We start from the raw sequence: 10,428 nt of genomic DNA, 5'->3' as shown, positions 1-10,428 counted from the left end.
TGAAAATTAAAATTCGAAAATTTTTTCTAAAGCCTCCAGGGGACTTCGTTTTCGCACGAAAAAATTTTATGTGCCCTTATTGCATCCGGACCCACAAATGTGAACGAGTTTTAGTGATTTCAGTCTCCCCTAGATAGCGTATGTGTTGATGCTTGTGTGGTAGAAGGGGAAGATCAGGAATATAGGAACATGGCGGAAATAACGAGTGAGAGATGATATTAATCACGTCTGCAAATTGTTTAAATTTGCTGTTTGAAACAAATTTACATTATTTTTATTTTTAAATTGAAAAAGAGACCGATCTTTTCGGAGTGGTACTGAATTGTTGGGCTTAATGTCTCTGTTTAAATATTTTTTTCATTTTGAATTATGGGAAGATTAATTTACACAAGCAAACCATTTCATGCAGTATCAAGAAGTCTCAAATAATTTTTTATCATGCGCTATTTCATGTTTTTTTATATTGCATAAAATGGTTTGCTTACGTAAATTATTCTTCCCGTAAATCTAAATAAAAAAATATATTATAATTTGCACGGTATGAAGGACGGGCGGGGCGAAAGGGTTGCTGGATTAGAGCTGTAGTTCGCTCTATCGCCGATAGATGGCGCCACTCCGTTACTTTACTATGTTCATATTCTTTAACATGGGACTGCACGCAGTGTGGTTAAACTGTTCAGTCACGAAGCAAGCAATTTTTGACAGCTACAATCTGAGAGATAAATCAACCAATTTTGTATTTTTTAACTGTCCAGTATTTGACCTTGAAATCCGTTTGTACATTTTGTCTATTTGTGCTACAATTATTATCTATAGCTGGTGAAATCTAATGCCAGATTAAGAAAATCTGCAAATGCCACAAGGAATTGTAGGATATGTTTCTATGTTTACCTTTCAGCTCTGCTCTCATTATCATTGTTTTCGGGGTTTTTTTCAGAATTATCACACCAGCTGCGATCGACAAATCATTTGGTTATCGTCTCCAAAATATTTGGCAAAAAAAAAAAAAAAAAATCAGCCACATATTTTAAGTAAAAAAAATTAAAGAACTGCACAAGTTTAAGACAAGTTTAAGCCACTGACTGGGAAACCCGGAAATTATAGCCCAGATTTTTTAACACCAAGCAGTACCCTAAAGTTTAGAGGAAAACCTGGAATTTTTCAGATTCATTTTTTACTTTTGTGGAAGATTTTATCTAAATTCCCATAAAAAGTAATCTTTTTTGGGAAGTAAAATCAACTATTTTGATGAACACTCGTCTATTTCGAACAGCTAGTTCGATCTTTTAGATTAAAAATTCGCGTTTTAATTTGAAATTTTTAAAATTAAATTCCGCGTTCAGAATTGATATCTTTTATTTAAAAACTCAACTATTTTGTTGAACATTATTACATTTTCGACAGAAACTTTCATCTTTTGAATTAAAAACTCTACTTTCAATTTGAAAATTTTTTCTATAAAATTCTGGGTTAAGAATTAATCTCTTTCTTTAAATTCAACAAAGTAGTTGAATTTGTAAACAAAAGAAATTAATTCTTAACCCAGAATTTAATAGTAACAATTTTCAAATTAAAATCGAGTTTTTAATTCAAAAGATTAAAGTTTCTGACGAAAATGGAATAATGTTCAACAAAATGGTTAAATTTTTAAACAACAAGTTAATTTTTCATCCAAAAAGCTGAATTGTATACTAAAAGAAGCCATTTTAAATACAATATATGAACTTTGCATAAAAGAAATTTATATTCCTATAAGTCTAATTTTCTAGAAAAAATATTAATGTTTAATCATAGTTACATTTTCGACAAGAAAGATTAATTTTCTTGTAGTGATAAAAAATTACTTTTTAAACAATAACAAAAAAAATCCTAAAAATAGTTGAATTTTGAGAAAACAAATTTTTTCAACTGTATTGATGTTTCATCAATAAAAAAAATAGATTTTGAACGGATTAGTTCCACTTTCAACCAGAAAAGTTGAAAAAAATGGTTAAAATTCTTTGAAATTGCTTCAAATTATCATAATGAATTGAAAATTCGTTGAAATATTATTAAACAACATTAAATTTTACAATCCTTAAAATTCTTTTGAAGTCTCTTGAAAATTTTCAAAGCTCTTGAACATTTCTTGGAATTAAAAAAAACCTAAATATTTCAAATCTTTTACTTTCTCATATTACATTATTTAAATAATTTGAACATTCCTTGAAAACTATTGAAATATCATAAAATATATCAAATCCTTTAAAATCTCATATTAAATTACCGTAATCAATTGAAAATTCTTTGTAATCTTTTAAAATTCACTCAGATTTTTCAAATCCTTGAAAATCTTTTGAAACACCCAGAACTTTTTTAAAGATTTAAAAAGTAATATGGAATTTCTTTAAATAACCCTTGTAAAATTTGTTCAATTCTTAGAAATTCCTTTAGATTATAAAAATAAATTGAAAATTTCTAGACATCTTTCAAAACATCCTCATATATTTAAAATCTTTTGAAATCTCTTGAAATTTTTTAAAGCTTCAGATTGAAATTTAGAAAATAGAAAAGTTTCAAAACGCTAAATATTGAAATGTTAGTAGATTAAAGTTTTTGAAAGGGGATCAATAAAAATGCGAAGCTTTCGAAACTTAATTTTCAAAAATTTTCAATGATGAAATATGAATAATTTTTAAATCGATGGGATTTAAGTCTTCAAAATTTGATTTGTAAACTTGGAAGTTTATTTACAAACAATTAGTAATCATAACTAAATTGAAAGATTTTTGAAATTTTTCTCTTTTCTTAATTACAATCTGAAGCTTTAAAAAATTTCAAGATATTTCAAAAGATTTTAAATATTTGAGTATGTTTCGAAAGTTATTGAAGAATGTTCATTTTATTTTTATAATTCAAAGTTATTTCAAACAATTAAAAGAAAGTAAGAAGGGTTATTTAAAAAATTCGAAAGTAGTATAAAAATCTTTTAAAAAAGTTCAAGGTATGTCAAAATACTTTAAAGGAATTGCAATATTTGAGAGTGTTTAAGAATTTTCCAAGTAATTTTTAATTGGATACGGGAATTTAATATGAGGTTTTGAAAGATCTAATATATTTTAGTGTATTTTAATAGATTCCAAGGAATTTTCAATTGATTTGAATAATGTAGTATAAGATTTTAAAGGATTTGAAATATTTAGGGTATTTTTAAAATTTCAAGGAATTTTCAAGAGATTTCAAAAGATTTTAAAGGATTTTAAATATTTGAGGATGTTTAAAAAGATGTCAATGAACTTTCAATTCATTTTTATAATTTAAAGCTATTTTAAAGAATTCTAACAATTTTAGCAGCTATTTAAAAAAATTCCTTGCAATTATAAAAATACACTGAAATATTTCAAATCCTTTAAAATCTTATATTAAATTGTGGAATTCAATAGAAAATTCCTTGGAATTTATTAAACTATCCTGAGATATAACAAATGCTTTAAAATCTCATATTAAATTACTGTAATCAAATAAAAATTCCTTGGAACCTTTTAAAATACTCTCATATGTTTTAAAACCTTCAAAATCTTTTGAAACACCTTGACACCTTTTAAAGATTTATAAAGTACCTTGGAATTTCTTTTTAATAACTCCTAAAATTGTAAAAAATCTTTGAAATACCTTTAAATTATACAAATAAACTGAAAATTCCTCGATATCTTTTAAAATATTCTCAAATATTTTAAATCTTTTAAATCTTTTGTTTGTAAATGAACTTCTAAGTTTACAAACCAAATTTTGAATTTGAGTTGAATTAAGTTACGAAAGCTTTGCATTTCATTGATCCCAATTTCAATTTCAATTTCTGTTTTCTAAATTCCAATCTAAAGCTTCAAAAAATTTCAAGAGATTTCAAAAGATTTTAAATAGATGAGGATGTTTTAAAAGATGTCAAGAAATTTTCAATTTATTTTTATAATCTAAAGGAATTTCTAAGATTTAAAATAATGTTAGAAGGGTTATTTTAAAAAATTCCAAAGTACTTTTCAAATCTTTAAAAAAAAGTTCTAGGTATTTTAAAAGATTTTGAGGTATTTGCAAAATTTGAGCGAATTTTAAAAGCTTCCAAAGAATTTTCAATTGATTACGGTAATTTAATATGAGATTTTGAAGGATTTGATATATTTTAGGATATTTTAATAGATTGCAAGGAATTTTCAAATTATTTAAATAATGTAATATGAGATTGTAAAAGATTTGAAATATTTTAGGTTTTTTTTTTTTTATTTCAAGGAATTTTCAAGAGCTTTGAACATTTTTAAGAGACTTCAAAAGAATTTGAGGGATTTTAAAATTTGAGGCTGCTTAATAAGATTTCAACGAATTTTCAATTATTTTTGATAATTTGAAGCAATTTCAAAGAATTTTAACGATTTTTTTTAACTTTTCTGGTTGAAAGTGGAACTACTTTGTTTAAAATCTAGTTTTTTTCGATGATTCATCAATATAGTTGAAAAAATTTGTTTTCTGAAAATTTAACTATTTTGTAGGATTTTTGTTGTTATTGTTTAAAAAGTAATTTTTTTATAAGTACAAGAAAATGAATCTTTTTTCTCGAAAATGAAACTATGATTAAACATTAATTTTTTGTGTAGAAAATTAGACTTGTAGGAAAATAAATTTCTTTTATGCAAAGTTCATATATTTTATTTCAAATGCCTTTTTCAGTATACAATTAAGCTTTTTGGATAAAAATTTTAATTATTGTTTAAAAATTAACTATTTTTTTTAACATTATTCCATTTTCGACAGAAACTTCAATCTTTTGAATTAAAAACTCGATTTTAATTTGAAAATTGTTACTATCAAATTCTGAGTTAAGAATTAATCTCTTTTGTTCACAAATTCAACTACTTTGTTGAATTTTAAAAAAAGAGATTAATTCTTAACCTAGAATTTGATAGCAAAAATTTTCAAATTAAAAGTCGAGTTTTTAATTTAAAAGATGAAAGTTTCTGTCGAAAATGGAATAATCTTCAACAAAATAGTTGTGTTTAAAAAAAAAGAGATTAATTCTGAACGCGGAATTTAATAGAAAAATTTTCAAATTAAAATGCGAATTTTTAATTTAAAAGATCAAACTAGCTGTTCGAAATAGACGAGTGTTCATCAAAATAGTTGATTTTACTAACCAAAAAAGACGACTTTTTATCGAAATTTAGATAAAATCTTCCACAAAAGTAAAAGATGAATCTGAAAAATTCCCGGCTTTCCTCTAAACTTTAGGGTACTTCTTGGTCTTAAAAAATCTGGGCTATAATTCCGGGTTTCCCAGTCAGTGGCCACCCGACTTGAACTTGTGCAGTTCTTTCATTTTTTTCACTTAAAATATGTGGCTGATTTTCTTTTTTTTTTTAGTCAAATATTTAGGAGTTGATAATTCAATGATTTGTGGATCGCAGCTGGTGTGATAATTCTGAAAAAAAACCCGAAACCAATGATGATGAGAGTAGAGCTGAAAGGTAAACATAGAAACATAACCTACATTTCCTTGTGGCATTTGTAAAAAATTGCTTGTTTCGCGATCAAACAGTTCAACTGGGCGTAAAATGCCAAATTAATATATTATTAGGAAAATAATAAGAAATTTTGACAGTTTGTGACACTTTATCAACAAAAACTAGCACTGTTTCCGAGAGGTCGCAGCCAAGCACTATCAGAATACTTCAAGTTGTGACGTCAACTGGCAAGATATCTGCACGCCGAGGGCCAAGCAATGAATTACAATTACTTGGGAAAACTTGATTTTTTTAATGTTTTGGATAAAAAAATTTCACTATAAACTTTTTTAGTTTAAAAAATTTCATTATAGGCTCTGTGACTTTTTGAAATCTAAGAAAAAATTTACTGTATGGAACTTAGATTTTTTTCTTGGCTCGCTGATCAGCGCCAGGCCTGGCCCAGACTAGACTGTCAAGATGGCTAGAAAGATACATTAAAAAAAACTTGGTGATGGAACTTAAGATGTTTTTTCTTGGCTCGCTGTTCAGCGCCAGGCCTCGGCCTGACCATATTCTCAAGATAAAAAGAAAGAAAGTTGTGTTTTCATAGTTTGAATTTCTTATTTTATATAATTTTAGACACCTTGTACCGTTTTCAAAGAACGTCAAAAAAAATTTGGTGATGGAACTTAAGATTCTTTTTTCTATTAGTTCGCTAATCAGCGCCAGGCCTGGATCGGATCAGACTTTCAAGATTATAAGAAAGAAAGTCGTGTTTTCATAGTTTAAATTTCTTATTTTCTATCATTTTAGACACCTTGTAACGTTTTCAAAGTACGTCAAAAAAAATTTGGTGATGGAACTTAAGATTTTTTTTCTATTTGCTCGCTGATCAGCGCCAGACCTAGGCTAGACTGTCAAGGTGATAGAAAAAAAGGCTTGTTTTTATACTGTGAATTTCTAATTTTCCATTATTTTAGACACCCTGTAATATTTGTGAAGTATGTCAAAAAAAATTTGCTGTCAGACCTGAGCCAGATCAGTTCTTCCAGACTAGACAGTCTAGATAAATCCAGACATGGGCCACACCTGTAACCAGACTGCTCGAAAATTTTTCCACACGGGCTGTCGTTAATTCTGCGAGTAATCAGAAGGAATTTCGGAAACAGCGAGGCTGAACAAGATCCAGGCTAAAACCCAAGAGATCGCTTTCAGAAAACTAGCCAAAAAGTTAACAAACTTTCCAAAAAGTCTAATTTTTGACCTGAAAGGATGACTTCTTAACAAAATTGTTTAATTCCCCATCAAATAGTTTTCTTTTTATCAAACAAAAAATTAAATTTCTCTCAAAACAGATCAATTTTTATTTAAAAAAAAAACTAATATTCAAAAGAAATTGTTGAATTTTCATCTAAAAAAAGTTCGAGATAATTTTTCAAGATAAAAATATGAATTTCCAACCAAAATTAAGTTTCTACAAAAAGAATTAAATTTTCAATCCAACAAGACGAATTTTCAAAACCAAAAAGTATGAATTTTTATCAAAATAGTTAAATTTTATACCAACTAGTTTCATTTTCATCCAAAAAAGATGAAATTTGAGCTAAAAAGAGACAGGAGTCTTTTTTAAGTTAAACTTTCATCGAGAAAATATTTCAGTTCATTTTTCAATCAAAATATAAAGTTAAACTTTCATCGAGAAAATATTTCAGTTCATTTTTCAATCAAAATATAAATGCTGAAAAAAAGTAAATTTTCAATGAAATAGTCAATTTCTCAACTAAATAGTAGAACTTTCAACCTAAAAGTATGACGTTTTAACAAAATAGTTTAATTTGTAACCAAACAGTTGCATTTTCATTCAAAATAGAAGAGATTACTTTTAGAATAGATGAATTTTTAATTTAACGAAAGAGTAGAATTTTTATCCAAGAAAGATGTAATTTCTGCTAAGGCAGGTGAATTTGAAATAAAAAAGACAATTTTTAAATAGATTGGCTATTTTTCGACATATTTGAAAGTTTCAAGTTAAAAAAATCACCCTGAATATATATATTTTTTGTTTAGAAAATGCATTTATACATTTGAGAATCTTTGAAAGGCTGTAAAATTCTTGAGTGAAAATTGTAATTTTTGGATTTTCAATTATTTTGTCCCTTATTTGGCTTAGAAGGTTCATTTTTGTGTACTTTTTGGAATTTTGTAAATGCTATAACTCTGGTAATTTTTTTTTGTATGAAAAAATAATCAGAGTAAATTTGTTAAATTTTTTAATAATATATACATCCGAACAGAAAATTTTTTAATTTTGTATTTTTAATGTTTTTTATGAATAAAGCAAAAACTGCGTGTCATATAAAAACTTGATTAATAACAAATTTGTAGATATTTTTGGTGTACAATGCTTGTCTCATAATTTTTTTTCCTTTCTTGCACAGTTTGACCTCAAAATGTAATGTTTGATTTTTGATTATTTTTTATGCGGTCAAAATTTAAGTTTTTAATTTTTCGAAAAAATTCAAAAAGTTGTTAGGATAACCTTGTAGCGCTCTCGAAAATTAAAATTGTTCTTTTTAAGCACTATTAACAAGTGTACAGAGATTTTTTAATCATGAAAAAATGCGTTCTCAAAAATATTCAAAATCTGCCTTCTTTTTGAAATTTTTTCCAAACTGGCCGGCTAACGAACTTGACATTTAGCTTAGGACACAAAAAGAGCGTGTCAAAGGATAATCTAATAAATTAATTTTTTCATAAGTTATTGTGGAAACAGACATACATACAGACAGATAGACCGGCACATTCGTGAATTCAGCGTATATTCTGGAATTTTCGATTTATGTACAAAAGTTTAAAATGTGAAATTTAGCCATATAAATAAAAAAATATTAAATAAATAATTAGGCTTTTATTTTAAAAATTTAAAATTAAGAAGACTGCTACTTTGAGTGATTTATTTTCAGAATTGTTTTTATTACTAAAAATAATAAAACGTCAGTCCCACCCAACATCGATCAAATGCATACACTAATGTACTGCAGTTACCATAAAAATCTGCTGGTTTCAGAAGTTACTTGTCCATTTTTTTTAAAAGACGACTTCTGTATAATAATAATAATTAAAGGGAAGTAAATTCAACAGTATAAAAAATATTCAATAATTTGCATAACTAAAATCAAAGCATGCGATCTAATACATCCATGATTTACAACTAATTATTTATCTTGCCAATGCGTAAAAACAGGTTTTAGTTTCTCTAAATTGAATGTAGTGATGTCATATATTTGAAGTACTATATTTACGCTCTCAGTGTGGCAAAGAAAAGAGCTGTCAGAGCAAAAAAATGAGAACCTTAATTTATATTCTCATTTTTACGGTACTGAATTCCAGTAACTTTTTTGGTACGTAAAATAATTTCTATAATATTAAGTATATTATAATTTTGCAGTAATGTATTTTTATGTGTTCTTCGAGATTGTAGGAATTAAAATAAATCTTTGTTTCCTAAAGCACTTTGCTAATTCTATAAATTAGAGAATATTGAATAATTTCTAGTGAATTTCTAATCATTAAAGAATACGGAGCCACAAAAAAACAATAAAAATCTACTAATTATTCGGTGTCCACATTCCATATGGTGCCACGTCGCGGTTTAGGCAGTATACAATACCACGTTACACAATGGGGAAAAAATTAGTTTTTTGGTTTAAAATAACGTACAGCCCAGGCATTAACCAATTTGGAAAAAAGATTGAAAAAAAGCGAATAAGATTTCTAAGAGACTTGCTGAGCCTAATTTTCGAAATGAGCTTTCGATTTTTTTTTTTAAATAAACAAATATGATGAAACAAATGGCCATTTTATGTATTTGACGTTTCCAGTGCTCGCCAATAAAATGGCAATGGTTGAAATCGCCTAAGTTTCATAGACTAACATTAGTTTGAGATATTCCAATATTATATAATAAGCAAACAAATTGTGTATAAACAAATTATTTCCTGAAAGAAAGTTTTTTATGATTTTCAATCATTTTACGTTTTATTAAGTTATATTTTATGAAATTTAGATAAAAGCCATATAATGAGAAATAAATTATTTCTTGAAATTATTGTTAATATTATAAATAAACTAAGAAAGAACAATTCAATAATCAGCCATTTTTGACAGAAAAATTAGGTTTTTTTCGATGTGATTTTTTAAAATTAGGACCCTTATGATAATTTTCGAAAAATTCATAATTTGTTGATAAATCTTATGATTATTTGAAACAAAGTTAATAAACAAAATCATAGATAAGGCACTTTTTGAAAGAAAAATTTGTTTTCTTATGCCAACTTTTTTAATCAGGAACTTCATTAAAATTTCCAAAAAAATTCATAATTTCATCTAAGGCTTTTTAATTGGGATATTTATAGTAAATTCAGCAACATTCATGGTTAGTTGATAAATTTGATGATTTTTGAAACGAATTTAACAAACAAAAGCAATTTGAGTATCTTTCGATGGCAAGTTAAAAAAAATTGCATTCTTTTTAATTGAGAATTTAATGGCAATTTTATTAACACTCATTCTTAGTGATAAAGTCTATGATGCTCTAAACAATTTAAATGAGCATATGCATTATTTGGGCATTTGTCGACAAAAAAGTTTTTTTAAAGTATCAGTCTTTTCTGTTTGCGGTTCTCATTACTTTGATTCTTTCGATAAGGCTGCAACTTCAGGATAATGCGATTCTTTATAAAATTTGTAATTTGAAAATACAAATTATCAATTAATTATTAATTTTACTGCAATTACGTCGATAGATTTCCCAATAATGCATTTGTTTATTAAAACTTTTTTAAAAGCAATAAAATTGATACATAAATAAAGAATTTTTTCAAATTCTCATAAAGTTCCTAATTAAAAAAATTGTCATCGCAAAAAATGAATTTTTCTTTTGCAACTGACTTATCTG

This window comes from Belonocnema kinseyi, chromosome 10, assembly GCF_010883055.1.
Source record: "Belonocnema kinseyi isolate 2016_QV_RU_SX_M_011 chromosome 10, B_treatae_v1, whole genome shotgun sequence".
Lineage (NCBI taxonomy): Eukaryota > Metazoa > Arthropoda > Insecta > Hymenoptera > Cynipidae > Belonocnema > Belonocnema kinseyi.
Note: the sequence above shows the minus strand (reverse complement) of the source record.